Source organism: Cyphomyrmex costatus, unplaced genomic scaffold, assembly GCF_001594065.2.
Source record: "Cyphomyrmex costatus isolate MS0001 unplaced genomic scaffold, Ccosl1.0 scaffold72, whole genome shotgun sequence".
Lineage (NCBI taxonomy): Eukaryota > Metazoa > Arthropoda > Insecta > Hymenoptera > Formicidae > Cyphomyrmex > Cyphomyrmex costatus.
This window is the reverse complement of record NW_017280289.1, coordinates 2,196,280-2,217,612: the sequence shown is the minus strand read 5'-3', so window position 1 is coordinate 2,217,612 and position 21,333 is coordinate 2,196,280. Positions and strand designations below refer to the sequence as shown.

Below are 21,333 nucleotides of genomic sequence, written 5' to 3'. Positions count from 1 at the left end.
TATTAATTGACAATAGAAATGTTTATTTCATCCGTAAATCGATGAACGATCGTTTTACACTCTACTACACAAAAAAATTCGAATAAAAATTCCTAAATCTATACAAATGGTTCAAATCGAAACATGATAAATAAGACTGCATATAAATCAAAGGCCAACAATATATGCAACAAATATCTCGCTAACCCCTCTGATCGTATTAAAATACAATAAATGTTTGCATTTAATAAATTAATGCGTGACCAATTCTCTACAGCTTTCTGCGCGATATATACAATGTACATGATATTTGAATATATGTTTTTTTTATAGGAAAGAGAGAAAATTGTACATATTGCAAATCTGCTAAATGCATCCGAGCTTTTTGCACAGAAAAAAAACATGTAATTCCATATTAATTGCATAACTATAATATATGCATTCAGAATAATAAATCGGAATACGCAATAGTTTGTGTTATATTGATACATATTGTGTGCTAAACATTACAAACATACTTGTATGTATAAAACATATATGAAACTGTAAAAATAGCTGCTAACAATTAAAAAGAAGGAAACGAGACTTCTACCTTTATTCTGCCTTTATTTTTGCACCTATATTTTTTATCTCTCTTGTTACGACGTTATATAATTTTATGCAATCTCCTCCTTGTTTCAAACTCATCTATTCCATTGTATGACAAGCCGAAACGCAACGGAACTAAACAGACTTTGCTATGACAGTGCAGATAAGAACTTTCCATAGTCGTCATGTAACTGTATCCCAGTGTTCTATCTCGTGTCTCAGTTTCGTATCAAACCTACACAAGTATTCCATTCTGCGAATAAATCGTACGCAAAGGCATCCCTAAGGGAAATACCTACGCACACAAACCTGTCTCAAAATTCATGAAATTTTGAGATCTTATGAATTAAAATTCCAGATTAAAGATTCCAGAAATTCTACACATATCCAAGATTCTACAAAATTAAAAGTTAAAATTCGAAAACAAAAAGAGAAAGTTAAATGTTTCTTATTAACTAATAAAATATAAAAATTCCGTAGCAATAATTTCTGAAAAGCGCCTGTTAAATACTAAATAATGGAAATAACATAAGAAGAACAATCGCGAAAATTGAGAAGCACGTGTATTAACAAAACGTTATTACAAATGACATTATAAATAACTTTCAGTTTTTGTTTTTAAATCACTCATAAAGGATCTTGAGAAAGAAAACCGTTTTTTTAAGCATTAAGCAAATTTTAAATGAGAAATCTCTACGATATACCGTTGTGTAAATTAGAAAATGATTATACTTCGACAAGCGGGGAACGTGTAAGAACGCGCTGGTGCCGAGCTTGCCCAAGCTTTCGTCAAAATCAAAATGCTAGTTGTCTCGCCCCGACCGCGGCCGGAGGCCGATACGTGAGTCGAATCTACTGGTACAAAATATCAGAGAGGAAAATAAACGTTTATCGAGGGCGCGAGGGAAACAATAAAAATAACTTGGAAGCTTCCCCGAGAGGTCGAGGTGTTCAGCAAACAAGTTGCTCAACAGCAGAGGTTCTCCAACACTCCCCAACGTCCAATTTTGTATCTTCTCAACCACGCCCAGTGCACATGCGTGCTATATGTATTACAGCAGTACAATGTATATCGACGAGAGAGAGAGAGAGAGAGAGAGAGAGAGAGAGAGAGAGAGAGAGAGAGAAACGTTATACATTAGATTGGTACAAAAGGTCTGTCATGTTTGTCGAATAGAGATGAAAACAAAATCGAAGCAAAATTGCCGCCACGCGCTTCAGTATGACCTCTTTTTATATCTATACAGAAACTTCAATTCCCTTTTCACAGAACTTCGATTCTCTAACTTTATTTAACACAAAGCTAGGTGGAAAAATGACAGATCCTCTGCTATACCAGTCTAATAGTCTATAGTAACAATATAATGAATAAAATGTAAAAAATATGTACCTTTCGTTGTTATATTCGTATATGATTGCTATCGGAAAGAATGATTGCTACATGGAAAGAAGTTTTGCTGGAGTATCTAAAAATTTAGCTAGATACAGATATAGAAATAATTATGTTGAAATTATTAAAATAAGTTGGTTGCATTATGTCAAACCTTTGTGCAGCATTACTGTTAAAATGTATGTATCTGAATTTTCAAATACTTGAGCAAAATCGTTCTTTCCACGCAATTATACGAAACTAACGGAAAACTGATAAAAGAAACAAAAATCAAACAATGTTATAACGATAAACTTACGAACCTGAAATGCGAAAATGTACGGAAAAAAATGGGTCACGTACGAGTTAGTTAAAAATTATTCGCCACCGGCATTTTAACCTTCATAATACACTGACCTATCATTCATTTTATCTCGAGCCTACACATAGTTGCAAACGTTATCCGGCACGGTGCAATGTTTCGTAGCACGTAGCGCATATTGGATTACAATGAATCCTCTTACGATGCGGCGCAAAGCTCTCAAGGTTGTACTGCGACCTTTGCCATTATCAACAACGAATCGCGAAAAAGTAAGCCCTCGCTATATAACTCGGCGCGAGGAGTCCTCGGAACTCCAGGAAGATCTCTTGCGGTCTTATTCCAGTTCGGTAGGTAGCGAATATTCGTGAATGTTGCACAACTGAATTTACCCACGTTCAACGATGCAACGGTATTACATCTTACGTGAACACAAATATTGATGCGAGTAATAAATATTGTATTGAGTCAAAACAAAAGTAGCGCACTACTTGATTTGTACCAGGTCTACTGTTTTCTATGGAGCAAAGTTTCAGTAGTTTTTTTTTTTGCAGTACAATAAGTTTTAACGAGTCATGAGTAAAGTCTCGAAATGCTTTTTTTATTTAATCCACGTTTAGTAATAAAAAAAATATTAAGAACATTTTTTAAATAAAAAACGATTTGTAGAGAAAACTTTAAACTTTCACGTGTCTCAAAGTAAAAAATTTTCTATTTTGTGTTGCTCAAATTTTTTTTGTATGTAAAAATGATTAAACTAACAAATTCAAAAAAGATAGCAGTCTTTCGAAAATATAGATTTTAAATTTGAAAACCGTTTTTAAAATTTAAAATTCGTTCATTTTTAACGCAGTTAGATTAATTAAGCTTGAAAGTTCACAGCGCTACGAACTTTTGTTTCGACTTAATATATATCGTATCATGATTTTATTTTATTATTATTGTTATATTTGCGTCATCATATTGCATTTCTTATTCTGTATTATTATTAAATTATTATTGTTGAATTTTGCGGATTTATTTATTTATTATTTATTATATATATATATATATATATATGTACAATACATATACACATAAAATTCAATACCTAGTTTACTTTAGGGCATACGTTTAATTTATTATTCACGATTAAAACTTTGTACACAATTCGTTTCGCGTTATAATGGTATAAACTTTTTCATTCTCTGTCGTTTCTTATCCCCGGTATTAGACTCGCCGCATTATTCGCGAAACAATCAGAAACGAGGCGTCTCTTCGTCGCGCGAGTCGGACTTCTAGCGAAACATGCAATGAACGTTTCTATAGCTGCATTTGCCTACATGCGGACAACAAGGCTCATATGCAAATGTCCCTCGTTATCATACGAGATATGGCGACAATATAAAAATGATGCAACTGCATCCGTAAAATCCTTCCCACCAAAACGTGGAGTACACTAAAAAAGGAAAAAAATGAAAAACAAAAATGATATAAAGCATTATTAGGAAAAAACAGTGTGCCAAATCGTGGATTATGTTTTGTCACTTTTGCATTAACATCTGCATAAAATTTTTGCATGTCGCGAAAAAAACCGAGAAATCGTGCAGTGTTTTTTTTTAAATTCCTTTTGTAGTGCAAAAAATGTGTTTCGAAAAAGGAGAACCTGGATATTTCTTTTGTATGTTGCACTTTGAGTAGATTGTGAAGGAATAAATCCTTCAACCTAGAAACATTAAATTAAAAAGAATTTTATAATCAACAGTAAGCTTGTTTTTTAGTTTTTTAAATACTGTTCTCATTACATCAAAAATATCTATGTAGGCTTATAATTTTTAATCTTATTCTTCTCTCTCTCTCTCTCTCTCTCTCTCTCTCTCTCTCTCTCTCTCTCTCTCTCTCTCTCATTTTTATTATTTTTAATTAGATTTGATAGAATTATAAAATGTTCCCATTTTTCTTCAAATGCGTGTTTATCACAACTATTCACAAAAGTGTGTATGTACATGTGTATATAATGTACATACATGCATGTTGCATAAATGTATATAAACATGTGTAGCAAAGTTTAAATCTGTGAATTTAGTAATAGTAAGCCTAAATAATTGTGCGGATCAATCCTTGTGTGCGGGAATAGTATTAGAGTTTTAAATAAGTTATTCTTATCTTTATTTTTTTAAGCTTCCACTATTGAACTATACATTATGACAGTAGAACTTTAAAACTTGATTCTTTTCTTTTCTGCGTGTTATATATTAATAATATTAATATACAGTGATGAGAATTCCAATTTAAAGAGGATTAATAATAACGGATAGATTGTGAACTGATTACCGCAAAACTATAAACATTTGCATTTCCATTATCAAATTGTATATATTCGTAATAAGCTGTGTACATCCGGTTCATAGAAGAAAAATGTCATTTTTACTCATTTACGTCACTAATGCGCTTGACAACTCATTTTTTATCAACCAAAATTATACAAACATTAATCCAGATGCAACATACCGCAATATCGACGCGCTGTCTATGGTGGATAAGAAAAAAAAAAAAAAGACAGTGAATATGAGCAAAGTGGGGCGCGTTAATGAATTTCCTTATCAAATCAGAACAGCATCGTGCCATGAGTCGCTATTATTATCTCTCTCATCGATCAATACGACGTATAGCCGTAGTGCACGACGACTTGCAAATAACACCAAAACAGTTATGCGCAGGAACCTCATCCGCGGACATTCATTTATATCAAGGCACGCTTTGGCAAAAAAAAAAAACTCCGAGAGATGAAGATACGCGTTTCGTTCGCGTTTTTAATTATCGAAAAGGGGGAAACAACGAGATAAAGCACCGTATACATATATTCGCACTGCGCATCTCGCGCTAAATGCGGCTGTCAGTTTTTCACTCTGACATTGAATATACATTTTTCACGATAGATAAATCTCAGAGTAACATACACTCGGTGAAAAAACTCGCAAATTCGAAAGTTACAATTTGTCTCGAAAACAATGCTTTATAAAACATTGTGTTTTGAATAGTATCTTAATATTCTTTTTTGTTTTCATAATATTATTTCGCAGTAGAGATATATTCTTTCACTAGATAATTTTCATATATAATAATAATATGTAGATATATATATAATTTTTATATGTAATAAATTAAATTAAATTTCGCGAAATATGATTATGTACCCTTCTATATTAATTTCTATAATATCTTCGATAAAAATTTATCTTATCTCACATTAAAATTTTTAACACAATCACAGAAATAAATTCACGTCTGCGCTCGTATGTTACTTCCGCCAGATTCTGGCGAGTGGTATGTCACTTAGAATCATCTAGACGGATTAATCACCCGAGCGAGTCGGCTTCATTAATCGCGATAATTTTACAAACGACCGCGCCTACGCCAATTTCCACAGCCGGTATTTTTCTCATCCGGCAAAGAATCCCATTAGGAGACACGCGATGTAGACCGCGAGATAAATAAAACGGCATATCATAAAAAACTGTTCTATCATAATAAATGATTCTATTATAATAAATTTGCATTCATATATAAGTGTACACAGTTGGAAAAAATGTATCGAATTTAACAGAAATCGCACGTCACAAACGATCCACTCAAATTTTTGGATTAATTTAACACAAGATGAACACGTTAGAAAGTTACACAAATATCATGTAAGAGAATAAATACAAAAGAGATAATATCGATACAGTTAGTAAGCAAAACGTGGGAAGCTTTTTTTTTTCAGAAAATAAACATTTATATAATATGTTAAATTAACACGCATTTTATTCATTTATCTTAGAATTTACGTTTTAAAACACACTATTTTTATTTTACTTGTCCATTTACTTATAAATTGTGTCATTTTGACACTAAGAAACGTTGAATATCAATTTCACACAAAATCTGTAAATAACATAATCACAATATGTTAAATTAACACTCGAATATATTTAAAAATTCAACACAAACTGTTAACACAGACGTCAATCGAGTGGACCGTTTCCAACACAAATACTCAATTTTTTTTATTGTGTACTTTGTTAAGGCATTACAAAGATAACATTTCTTACATATTTCAACTGCATCTTGTTTCACACATATCTGAGTTTCCTTCTTTCCGAAATCACAACTTTACTATTTATTTTTTGCAAATTTTTTCATAATGACGATATTTTTTCTGGCGAATTTCATTTGGTTAGACATTGAAAACGAACGCGTTAATCTCTGACTTCTGCATATTGGCCAGACTGTTGTAGTCCAATCTAACAAATTTAATTAGTTCGACTGCGATGGCTCTCGTTACTAAAGAACAAAGGACACAAAGCGACGCAAACAAAAGAAAAAAGCTTTGCTCCTAGTAATGAAATATTTTGTAACTTAGTAACATGGGCGTATTTTATTATTTTGTCGACGCAAGAATCGAGGTCAGTACGACGTATGGATGAAAATGTACTTGATATATAATATTTGCGGTATGTGCGCTACAATAATCCTCATCTACGAGAACTACAAGAGCATTATTCATAATTTCACCGTTTTCTATGGATGAAAAGCTCATTATAATCAAATGCTATTAAGAATCATGCGTACTATCCACATGATGCGTATAAAGATGATTCGTTTGCTTTTCAATTAATGTCGGATTTATCATTTCGTCGAAATTGCGATACTGACTCTGCACGAAACAAATCACTAGACGCGCGCGGATTCAAATTAAGAAATTTCCAAATGCGATTTTAATGATTAAACGGATTAAGCTCATAACTTTTAAGTACATATTATACGTAGATATGTAAATCGTACACTGAAAGAAACGTTTTGATACATACAACCATAATTTTGTTGATGTATCAGCATTTCAATATGTAATTAGAATTAAAAGAATTATACAATCTGAATTAAATATTGAGATTGTTAAACAGTACTAATCTTTCTAATATCGTTACAAAACATAAACTGGAAAAGAGCCTGTTTGGTTGCATAATTGGAATTTTGATTTAAAATGGACAAATTATAATTTTCTTGTTAAATTATAATTCTATAGTTGAAATAACCAGAATTTTAATTGATAGTAAAAAATTTTTCTCAGTGTAAGGTCGCTAAACAATATAAATTCAGAAATGAAGCAATTCTGACACTTTTACTAAAGTATCAAAAGTAGAAGAAAAGCAATTTAAAATGTATTTCATCCGTGTACTTAAAAAAAAAAAAAAAAACAGTCTGTAAAGGAAAAAGAATAAAAGGATATCTCGAATAGATGTCACGCAACGCGACGCATCGTTTTAATTCGACGTTAATGCAAAATGTCCGGATGATCTCCGGCAAGGGTGAAGGTTATTATCCTTCGCTGGCAGAATTCCAACAGTCGAGTGTATTCGAGAAGAGTGCTTCTCGCCGTACTTAACCCTCGGTAGATTGAAAAGCGATAAAGCTCATCCTCCCCCTTCGCGCCACTCGTCGCGACGTTGCGCGCCTCAATGAATCCTGTTCTTCGATCTCGAAGAGATCGACTCGTTCCTTTACTTCTTGCACCGCGGATAGTCTCAATAAAGTCTTTCCCATGGTGTTACCACGTCGCGTCTTGTTATTAAAACGTAAGAGAGATAAAGAGAAAAGGAGGGAGAAAGAGAGAAGAAATAGATCAAGAGATATCAGATTGTTCGAATACCGTACACAAGCACTGTACTTTGTGCTAAACAAATTAGACACGTGGCTAATGTGTTTTTCGAATAATTCGCGATAGAAATAGAGATAAATATACATTTTAGATGACACCTGATCGATTTAAATATCTTTTAGATATAATTGCAGAGGAAAGTGTCCTGAGTGATGTCCTGCAAAAATTAAATGGGGGACGACATTAATTTAGAAGATATTTTGTAAATTAAAGTTTTATAATATGTAGAAGATAATATTGGTATAAGAGGTATAACAATACGAATAGTGAAGTTTGCATACACTGTACTACTTTCTTAAAAAATGTAAACAAAGTCAGAAAGTCACAAGTATTTTGTGAACGTACTTCTCACAGTGTGTCAACAGCTTTTAATACGTACGAATTTCTAAATCTTGTTGATGATAAGAATAAATTATTAGATTTTCTTATCAATATCGAAAAGTCATTCACGAACACGTTAAAGTTCAAACACATTAAACGAAAAGTTACTCACACACTTCCACGTGAAACGAGGACCACCCCACCAAAAACTGGGTTGGGTTAGATTATTCAGTATTTTTTTCAGTAGAGTGGAGCCCCCCCCCCCCCCCCCCCCGCAGAGGGACAAAACCTACTGCATTCACGCGAAGCGACTTTTATTTCACCTGTCCCCTTGCGAAGGGGACTCACAACTTCCATGTCGATTTATGTTGTAAAGTGTATTGCGAGGGGGACTCTACTATTTGAAAAAAAATAACCTACCTTAATTCATTTTTTGGTGTGAGGTAACTCTCGCTTCGCGTGGAAAGTCGAAATTCACGTGCAACAGTTCACTTATGAAAGTTATCAAATCTCCTAAACCAATGCCGTCTCTCACTTAATTTTCGCAGAAAATCACTCAGGACACTCTCCTTTACAATATATCTAAAGAACATTTAAATTGATGAGATGTCATCTAAAATGCATATTTATCGAAATAGATACAAACTAGGACGCCTAACACAAGCCTACTACAATTTTGAGAGAGAAAAAGAGAGAGAGAGAGAGAAAATTAATTTTCTTTAATTTTATATTAACCTTTCTCCTCTAACTTTTATTTTTTATTAATTAATATAAAAAAATAAAATTTACTTTGTTTAATATCTTTATATTTGTGTATAAATATTTGTTTCTGTCTTCGTATCATATTAAATATTTTATTTAAATATTTTTTACATTTTTTACTTTTTTTTTATTTATACATTTTCAAAAAAAAAAAAAGGAAATATAATCATATAAAAGTACACTAAAAATAAATTAACCAACCCATTTAAATCGCCGAGAAATACGAATTGTCCTTCAGAGCATAATTACGTAAATTATATTACTTTATATACTTCAATGATTTACATCTCTTTTTACGCAGAATGAGACAAGTGTGTATTTTTTTTTTTTTTTTCAAGTATTCTATTGACGAGGCGTAAAAGTTAACAAAGTCTGCGTGCATGTAATTATGCGTGTTGATTATTATCGCCGTAATTGCCTACGTATCAGTGTGGAAATGATTGACTACATTGAAAAGATTCACCAGCTCCGGTTTAGCGATCGCGAACGCGGCCTCAAGTTCATCCGATTCTATTTCATCAGCGATGCATATTTTCTCAAATATTCTAGCGTGAGAAAACGTAAAAGTGACGGACAAAACTTTGCGCGCGCGAGCGCGTGAGCGATTATCATCGTCATAATTGCCCATCGTATCGATATGGAAACCGTTTTTTATCGGTCCCGTCATCGGTGTGTGCGCTCAACGGCGTGTTAATGTCTGCTTAATCAAGAAATATCCCGGCAAGGGCCGCGTTTAGAACGACCGTTTAAGATTTATTTGCGTGCACGTCAATGATGCGTCAGCAGTACGTCAACAGCGCATCAACTCTCTACTATTGTTTACATATATTTAAAAATGCATTGGGACCTTCGCCTTTAACATTTGTGTAAATGCTCTCGATACGTACGTCTCATCACTAAACATCCACTGTAAATAAGCAAACAGAAATCTCTTTATCACACGACAGTTGTCAACTACTCAAAAATAAAATAAACATGTAATGTAATATTATGTCTACTATTGTAAGCTCAGCCTTTATAATTGACAGAAAATTGCGACTGTAAACGCGCGAGAGTGTTAATCTTAATGATTCTCCAGCCAATTTGAATTTTCAATTAAACTGTCAAAGTCCAAATATATATCCACAAAATATTCATTATTCACGAATATGCAGACTTATAATATCAGAAAATTAATCTTAATTTAGATAGATTTATCCGTCTCGTGAGTGAAACAAACAAATCTCGTGTTTCATCCAGAAAAAAAAAATGTTAATAATTCCGTTCCCACATAAAGAGCAATCAAGAGAGACACGATATAGTGTCTCTCGCAGGTAATGTTATACTACTTAAGTATTCTCTATCTTATTTCTGCATCTTATCTGAAAATCACTTGAAATCGTGCATATGCATTTAGCAATTCATGTTTACCTCTTTCATCTCTCTATAACTGTTCGACAAAGTCATCCGAAAGATAATTTCCCACTTTTTCTTAGCAACAGAAATCTAAGATTAAGTAACAAACAGATTGAAGAGAACCACACGTGTTCAACACAACTTCCCCTCTTCACCTGTGGTTAACCAAACGTTTGTTCCAACAAAGCCGACGAGATAAATGGAACCAATAAACTGACTCTATAGTCTCCTTTAAGACTGCAGCACTGAAACTAACGCAAAGGTGCGAGTATCAACTTGATCAGACTAATCTATGCATAAAGTTAACAGAGGAACTGGTTATAAACAAGCGCGACGCAATCAAGGTAGTCCATGGAGAACTGAGCGCGATCGGATAAAGTCCTCGCGGAAGGATCGTCGCGAGGTAACTGACGTTTCACCGATGTTCAAACGGAAGCGCGCACCCTCCCGCTTTAGCAGCGGGGTAACCTTTCCCACCCCTCAGGCCGAACGCGTCACGGCCTAACCCACCCTCAACGACCCCAGGACCGTAGCCACCCCGTCAGGTGGAGACTCCACCTCCCTTCGCTATACTCGTGTGTCTCGTCCGCCCGTCCCTCACGACGCAGATGGACGGGATCTGTTGTCGAGTTGCCAACGGAATGGACTCCTCCTCGTTTACCCGCCATTGTCTCACTTGTCAGTGTCGTCGCGACGATGGATTGAGAAATTGCGTCGAACAAAAAACGATAAGAAGGAGTCCTGGCACGGAGTACCTTCTTCTGAACTACTCCGATCTTTATTTCACCGTAAAAACGTCACTGCCACGCCGTCGATATGTCGTTACATCAATTCAATGACTGTAAAACGTTTTAAAACACTTTGCGATAAGAACGAGTATTGTACAAAATGTTTTTTGGATTCTTTAAAAATTAAGATCGCTGTAAACAAAAAGTATGTTAATTCAGAATCGACACGTGAACATGATTTTCATTTAGAATTGAAAGAAAAAAACAAATTTAGATCAATACGTTTAAATACACATTGCAATAAAAAATTGATCATTTCCGATGTTAAACACTCATAAAAATCCTATATGTTAAATACATGACATCTCTGTCATTGGCTGTAATGTCATTTCAGATATACGATTTCCTGAATTAGCAGATGTATCGAATAATCGATGAAACTTCTCGCACCAATACAAAGATAAACAAAATACGCCCATAAACATCGATGATAAAAATAAAACATGGCAAAAATGTGTATCAACAACGGAGTGAAGTTAAAAACGTCTACCTAACGCGAACAGATACTTAATTCGTTCTCGATAACGCGCAAATCGAGTACACGGATCATCGCAACTTTCTCGAAGGTTGAAGAGGGTCAGACAGCGTGGGAGATACTCAGTAAGGGAAAAGGGATACGCGCGAGCGAGAGAGAAAAAGAGGAAGATAAAGAGAGCCGGTGCAGAGTGCAGAGTGAGAAAGAGAGAGAGAAGGGGCAGTAAGAGGGCGCAGTAAACGGAGAAGCACTGTATATAGACTCGAAAAGCCAAGAGAAGAGCAGAGGGTTGGTCGATGCCGCAAGGTCGTTCGGTATCGACGGGGTCTCCCCAATCCCCCTCTTACCTAGAATGTCCCGATCCAATTGACGTTTCGTTACTCTACCACGATTCATTGAGGGCCAGAGTGTGACAGACGTTTCTAACCATCGGCATAAATCACACACGGTGCTACCAAAGGTGTGACTCTGACTTTGTCACCCATACCGAGGCCAAGGTACCAATATATTTAATGTTAGGTGAGAAGTAATAGATACTGTGATAGTTTTCAACAATAAACGTGTGTTTAAAAATATCAAGAAATTATAATAATTTCACTTATAGATATGAAATCACGAAGAAAATGTGATAATTGTCAGATAATGTTCTTGGAAAGAATTATTGCGTTCTTTTTAAATTAACGGGAATTTATGTCATCGTTATTTATATTATCATTAAAATGTTCAATAAAAAGCAATAAGTAATATAATGTAATAATCAAGTGTATAAAAGTTTAATTCGAGTTTTCAAGATTTTCTTCGTTTTAATAATTAATCTCAAAGTACTCAAGGCGATCCTATCATAAGATTCTGCTAGAATCAATCTCAAATCTGATCTTTCGTGGAGATAACTTGATGCTAGAGAGCTCATCAGCTGATCGGCTGATCGATGTCACACGTGATTAGATAATGGTGATTAAAAAATCATATTATCACAACATCGCTATAGCATCGTTTGCTACCAACCAACTAACAAAGTCCGTCACTATCTATTAATAGCGAAATCCATCGCTGGAATTATTATTCTCGCGATATTACCCTACTAGGCGTGCATACACCTCTGTCAATGTCAGTTTATCCGTAACCCTTCGTTACAAACTACGAGAACATTACTGATGCACAATGTGAAAGCATAGCAGCAAATGTTAAATTAGCGATAAATCGCGATGATATGGCTAAATACATCTAATGTAGATATGTATGAGATACATCTAACATTATATTCACATTATATACAAACATCATAAAATACTCTTATTATACAGAGAAAGGAGAATTTGTTAATATATAGTGTACTTTATGCTGTTTAGATTATCAATTCTTTTTTATATAAGCAAAATATTTGTTAAAAATATATTTAAATTATTAAAATAATCTTATATAACAAAAATTCAATATGTTATTGAAATTTTATTAAATTATTTCGCTATAGTAATAAATTAATTCCTTCACTGTTATATCAAAACAATAACAGTTGTGCTTCAATAGCGAAATATGTATACCTGCTAGACAATTTTTAATAGAAAATTTTTTATTTCTATTTACATATAAATTTATTAAATAAACATTAAGTGTCATTCATTTAAAAAAATCTGATTTAATTAATTAATTTTAATAACAAATTTTAATATCAAATAATTACTTATAGGAACGAAATTTAAACTTCTGCAATAAATACGCAATAGCAGCAATTCGCTACGTCAGCAAAATTCTTTTTTATCGTGTATTTTTTTTATGCAGTAAATACCTACGTCCAGATATATTTTTCTCTAAAGACCTATATCGGTAAATAAGATATTTATAAACTAATCTATGCTAACATACGCATTAACACTAACATTTCCTTTACATTACCGAGTAAAACAATCTACATGTTCGACATACCGATTGAAAGCAGTTACGCACCCATTACATTGATCGTTTATCAATCTGTCATTAACCGTTGAACGACTAATTATAATTGCATTGTACCATTGAATATGCCTCGTGAGTTTTATATAAAAGTGTACCCCACGTTTTATAGAAGACCTTGGACGTCAGTGCAACGAGAGGATATAATGAAAACGTGAAGCTCGACGAATCGAAAATAGAAAAAAGTGGAGAATATGTTCAAGCGACAAGGCCATCTTTAATGAGAATTCGGGCAATTTTTTTTCATTCGTTTCACAAAACTGCGATTCTAAAATCTCAAAATAAAACTCAATCTGACAAATCTAAGTGACTATTTTCTTAAAACGTTCAATTAGATGCGACAAACAACTGCGTTATGAACGAACAACTGCTTCGATCAGTACTTATAACATTGTTCACATTCATCAAAGTATATTATTTTTTACTCCTATTTATTCGTCGTAATCGCGCGCGTTATTGCTTGTCTATATTCGGTTTTACATGACATATATTGTATTTGTAAAATCATCATTTAATCCTTAACAATAGGTTTTCCTAAATGATTGCAAACATTCGTAACATTGTGTGACAATACTTTAATGATACAATCCGAAATTAATTGATCAAAAAACATTTAAAATACTAAATATTATATCAAGATAATATAGATCTACAAAATAATTCTATAGAGAATTAATATGCAACCAAATATAAGTTGGCCGTTGCTATCATATGGAGTCCTTGAATCTTATGGAGCCATTGAATCATATGGAATCGCACTAATGTCCTAACTGCTTATACATGTATGTATCTATATCATCTGTTATTGATTTTTATGGTTCAGGTGATACTGACTTTTATTGCTCAGCTGATCTCGTTTTTCGGTTTCTTTTGTACAGATATCTATACATACGAGTACACTAAACGATCAATTTCGTATGCATAAAATAACAAATTATAAATAAATAATAAAGAATAGTGTTCATTCCTGTATATACCTATATAATAAATTAATAGATATACATGAGTGTATAAGTAACGTCGCATCGCAGTTGTTTGTGTTGGTGATGCTTTTCGTAGATATCTTTTTCTTCTCTCTTATTTATCTATTATTCTTTTATAACATTTACATAGTACTCACTCGCAACGTATTAAATTATACGATCACGCGAACATTAATTACCAAAATGTGACGATTACTCGCGTTAATCGCGCGCAACATGTAATTTATTGCATCATGATGAAAAAGTAATGCGAAAATAGAATTGTATGAAACTGATCTGTTCAACATTCATATTGTCTCACAATAGTACTACGAGTGATCTCAAAGTGGACGAATTATAGACATATACAGAGTGTCCCATTTTAAACAATGCATTAAGATTTTTTAAAAACTATGGTAGATATAGAAAAATGTTTTAAACAAAAGTTGTATGGGTCGGAGGGGGACATAAGAAGGTACTAACTTGACTTTGGGCATCGTTAAGGTCAGGTCAAGGTCACATCAATTTTTTTAAATGTAACACCATATTTTTAATTCCAAAATCTAATAGCTGATAGCAAGAAGCTATTCAAAACACTATAATGAGAAGTTATGAGATTTAAAAATTACTGTCTTCAACATTAGCTAAATTTATTAATGTGCTATTTCCGGATTGTTAATTCCGGCCTCTTTGACAATTATTCATGTTGATTACTTAATCAAGCACCTCGAATTGTGAAAGGCAAGGGAACTCACGTTAATGAATTTAGGGTTTCGGTGCAAAAGCTGAAGACTGTAACCTTCTTATAACTCGCAAAGTACTTAATGAAAATGAACTTCATTATAGTGTTTTGAAAAGCTCTTGCTATCAGCTATTAGATTCTGGAATCAAATATATGATGTTCCATTTAAAAAAAATCAATGTGACTTTGACTTGACACTTAACAATACCACCCAAGGTCAAATCAATAGTATCTTCTTATCTCCCCCTCCGAACCATACAACTTTTGTTTCAAACATTTTTCCGTATCTACCATAGTTTTCGAGAAATCTTAACGCATTACTTAAAATGAGACACCCTGTATACATTGAGTTAATGTTACGCGATTGACAAGTGTTTAAAAAATACAGAATTAGTTGCAATTATACAAACTCATTAAACACGATAGATTTCATAATTCAGATATTCAAAACGATTAATAACTATAACAGATTGGAGGTAAGTAATAAAGTCAAATTAGTACTAGTAAAGCTATTAATAATAAAATACGGTGGGCCCGCCGAAAATACGAAATCAAAATTTAGTATTACACAGCATGATACTGATACTGAACAATACATAACAAAATTTCGAATGTATAAATTGTGCAAAGTACACGTATTATTAACAAATAATTATAGAAATAATAATTATAGAAATGCGGCTTTACGTTATCTGAATTATTCAACCTGACGCGCAATTCGCGTATTATTCCAATCTTAATACAAAAAAATAGTAGATTGCAATTAAAGAGCAAAGAGTTCAAAGCGCAACGTGAGATACATTTAAATCCAAAGAAATTATTATCACGCGTAATTACCATAAAATAACCATTTATAATTTCCATATTCACCGTATCGATGCTACTTCGAGTGGATATATTACGCATAATAGCTGCTTCGATAGGCAGTTGTCATTTCAATACATTTACGACTAGTTAATCGTGAGAATTAATTAAAAGCACGAGCTGATAATCAGTACTTGTTCACAAGGAATAATCGCATTTTAAGAGATAATAATGAATCGACTCTCACACCGCGCTGCTTGCTCGAGATTTGCCGTGCTAATGGCAGTAAGGTGATCGTGCATATTATAACAATACGCCATACGTCAATATAAACAATGAGTGCCAAGTGCCGTGTTGTCAACCGATTCGCCGTTCAACCGCTGCGAAATATTTAACTTATTATCAAATAATTGCACGGGCGTTCTATATTTCGTTTTTCGTATGTCACATTAATTTCAGCGAATGGACTATTATCGTGTACTTCAAATCTAATATTTATTTGAAGAATAAAATCGTTTTGAACGGAAAAGAATTTTCATAAAAGTAAATAAAAAAAAGTGATTTATTCAAAGCAAGTTAATTTATTATTAATCTTCTCTAAATTTTACATTCGAATAAACTAAAATCATGTATGATTTTAACAAATATAAAAACAAATTAAATCGCTCTAAAAATCTAGCGATTTATTTTTTCTTTATTCATTTAAATCACATAATTTCCTCAATCTTCCCGAGACGTAAAAATTTAAAAAGAGACAAAAACAATGAATTATAATTTTTTGCTTTATATGAACACAAAATATTTTTTTAATTTAAATTTAAAGTTAAACTTAATTTTATTTCAATAAGGAAATTATTTAATCAATTGACATTTTTACTTAAAAAAAAAGAATTAATTAACAGTTAAAATTTGCTATTAATAATCAGTTTAGAGATACGAGGTAATTACTACTGTAACGTGTGTATAATACCTATATTACGTAAAAGATGAAGTCAGCTAAATAAGAGTTAATAATAAATAAATGATAAATCGGTATGCGTCTTACGAGTCTGAACTTTATAATATTAAATAATTATTTTTTACAGTTTATAACTCGAAAACTAATGTAACTTTAACATTTATAGAACTTTAGCTTTTAATTAATCTGTAGAATATGTTATTAAAATATTGTACGATATTTTATGTGTCTTTGATAAAATCTTTTAAGAAGTGATTTCATATACCGTGACTGAAACCTCACAAACTTCTTATTTAATCAACAATATTCACAATATACGTTTAAGGTTTCGCACTAATATGCCATATATGTACGTATATATGTCCTAAGAATATAAAAATTTCGAAAATTACGAGACTGAAGCAGTAATAATTTAATTATAAAGCCAATCTCTCTGACAATTATTATCTCTGCTGAAACAACGTAGACCTATCATCAGTAATATATTCCATTTTGCATAATCCCATCTCGTTTATATATTATAATACGAAGCATACGAATAAACTAAGAACGAATGGTACTCGTAATTTACGGTACATTTGATACAGTTTTATGTTAAAGCCAACCTTATACACGCAAACTATGATTTATATTAATTTTAAACGTTTCGCACAATATAAATTAATAAGACAATTTCTTTGCTATATTATATTTTCACCGATTTTCACGGTGCGCTCGCACAAATTGTAATAATGTGAGCAAAATTACTTGATAAAACCCGCAACAGGAAGAGCGGTTTTTATAGAAAAGCAAACACGCAATAGTCTGACTTGTGAAAACATCCCTACATGACACACGTGGCTTCTTGCGGCTGCACATAATCAGCCGCGTGTGCATATGTATCTAAGCAAATTAACTGTGAGATACATCGCAAACATTCGCGGCAGGATGGACACCGCAAGCAAAACAAGCCGTGTCTTATCTTGGCCTTCTTTTGTTCGCGACTCCTCTTTTGTTACGGTCTTAACAATCACTGTTTTTAACAACAAAGAAGTTTTCCAGAGCGATTAAAAATTTCAAATGAAAACGAGATTAACATCGAGAATTATAAATGAAAAGTTAAAAAAAATCATGTAATAAATTACATCCACAAAAACATATATAAAATACAAGAAAATAACAACTAAAATACATTAAAATTTTTGAATTCTGAATCCATTTTTCATCTCGAATTTAATTTTTTCATTATTATATGTAATTTTAATAAAAGTTTCGTCAATTTTATATTAGTTTCTTAACAAAAAAAAAAAAAAATTCTTGTATACATTGGATACATAAATCAAATACGCGGAATGGCGAAAAATCGCTTACGTTTTCTTCTATATGTCGATCCACCGTGTCGCTTGGACGCAATAAAATGTATTTATTCATCTGATACCATGTCGATAAATGGAAGAAATTGGAGACTTGTGGCATACTGTAGAAACTAATATATATAAATACAATTTGTCAATATCGCAGATGCGAGAAATTGGAGCTTGCGTCAATTATTGCTATTGTTGCAAATAAATAGATTGATTTATTTCATTCATTCGTATGGAATTATGCAGGTCTTAGGCCTGGTTCCACCAATGTAAAATTAATTTTAATCACGATTCTCAATTTATTTTTTATCTTTCAAATAGTACCTAAGTTAAACCAAAATTAAAGTTACTCTTACATGGTAAAACTGAGCCTTACATCTTAATTATTAACAGAAGAATAACAATGTTTATTGTTCTTTGTATGATGAGCAATACACGCAATATATCAACTAGTTAAAATTTCGCTGCAATGTAAATACTCTTATTTTTTTCTTTTATGAATTACCAGAAAAAATAAAGAATAATGAAAATTTGTACTCTTAAGAGTGTAACTTTCCTTATTTAAAAAACATTTTAATATAAATTTAATTATTTTTCCTTCAATTTATTTTACGAATAACAGTCTATTTTTAAGTTAATTCGACATGAATCTTCTTAATAACTCTCCACTATAACTTTTAGTGAAACTACGGTTAAGGTTATCAAATAGAATCATAATTAAACCATGTGATATAGTGAAAGCAAAGAAACTACTTCTTACGTCTTATCTTCCTGACGTCAAACGCATAAATATGTGTGTGATGAACAGAACTTTAATAACGCTTATAATTAAAAACTGCATAATTCAAACAACACTCGGACGGTTATTGCATCAAAACAATTATTTCAATGAACACAGTTAAACGATAAAATATTCATTAATATTTCTATTTGTCGAATACATATGTCATTTCATTGAATAAGAAATTTACGTGAAAGGAACTGTCTGACTGCGACAAATATATTTAAATATCGATAAAGTTTATACCCCTATGTCTTGTTCATGCCGTCATGTCGAACAATAATATACTGAACATATTGTTTAAAATAAAACTTTAAGATAAAAAACTTTCGATTTTTTTTTAACTTTTTGTAGTATAAAAATTTAATACAAACTTTTTTTTCAAATAAACTTTCTATTCAAGATACAAAAACATACAAAAATGTTATGCTTAATTTCCTCAATTCAATAATTTTATCTATATGTTTTATTGTTGTTGTTTCATAGTTAATACTTGTTTCGTTACTTGCTTTATTACATTGTTTTCTTAAACTAAATAATGTTTCGATCGTAAATTCAATTCTTTATAACTTCTTAAATTATGAACTATTAATCATCTCTGTAATTAGCACGTATGAAAATTTACTGAGATAAGCAATGACGGAAACAGAACGGTGCAGTACGGTCGTATTTAACGTACGTTAGTTCTAAGAGATAAGTAACGAACAAAAGAACAAAATTTACCTACATTCTTGACATTTTTTCTTTTCAAGATAATATACATACAGTGGCGTGCAAAAGTCTCCGGCCAATAACAATTTGTATATTAATTTTTAAAAAAAGAAACCTGATAAAATTTTAATCATTATCGGGTGTTATGGTAGTACAAGATGTGGGTAACGAAATCTTGTACTAATACCTATTATAATAATAATAATTTTATCAGGCTCTTTTTCATAAATTATAACAGAGACAATCTTATCTTGTAAGCAGACGTCTCTATAAGACAATGTCAAAATAAATAAATATAGCGCAAGTAAAATTTTAAATAGGAAAAACTATTACAAAAATAATACTAGTAAGAGGCTTCTTATCTAAGTTGTTACTACACTATTCGCGCATATTATTTCATTAATTATTGCCGAGATTAGTATACTAAATACATACAAAAAGCTGTATATGCATAGCTCAACGCGTTGAAATAAATGTTGAATATAAATAAATTAAATAAACGATTAAATTAACAGAAAGAATTTACAAATATTTTAATTTGTATTAAAATTTATATTTATAAACGAAAAACCGATGTTAAAAAATGTTTAAAAAAACAAAACCAATTGTATAGTTTAAATATAAATTGAGAGCAAAATAGATTAAAATATCAATATTAGAAAATATTAATATTTGTTAATTATTGTTATTGAAATATAAATATTAATAATTAATAGATGATACTAATTAATATTTAATTATTAATACAAATATAATTAAATAACATTTTACAAAATATTAAAAACATTGCAAAAAATAAAAATGTTTGGAAGATTATATAGAATTGTATTTATGTTCTTAATTATACTTATATGGTCAAACACGATCCTTATATGTTCGTAACGATGGACTTCTGTAGTTGAACTTTGTTCGACCTCCACACACAGTCTCGACATAGGAATCGAACGTGAACATCCCCCTTCTGGTTTTCAATATTTCATTGTGAGACACCCGGTATTACCACATGTCTCGATATCGTATACATCTTCTGTGGAATCTAGTCCGAATATCGACTGCTGTATAAAGTACATACTTATACAACGTGATATGTAATGCAATTCGACATATATATATTGGAAGATTTGATCATTGCAATTTCTTTTGAATTTACACGAGCAGAAACTTGATTTACCTAATCGATAAATAATTGTTCTATCCACACGCTACAAACAAAATTCTACGGAAATGCTTATCGATTACCGTGAACAAAGCACATCGCTTTAATATAACTGTACTTTAATATCCAATCTAATAGTTAATAATCAAGTTTTAGTGGTCAAAACAATGAGCGATCAATGAATTGAAATTAATCGAGAAGTTAATCGAATAAATTTGACGAATTATTACCTGAATTACCCGAATTACGC

At 31.9% G+C, this 21,333-nt stretch overlaps 1 protein-coding gene across 2 annotated transcripts in view; it reads right to left on the bottom strand.

Annotated features, from left to right (window-relative positions):
- The window catches only part of mtd (TLD domain-containing protein mustard), a 157,826-nt gene that overhangs the window by 133,019 nt on the left and 3,474 nt on the right, over nt 1–21,333 (bottom strand). The window lies entirely within an intron of this gene.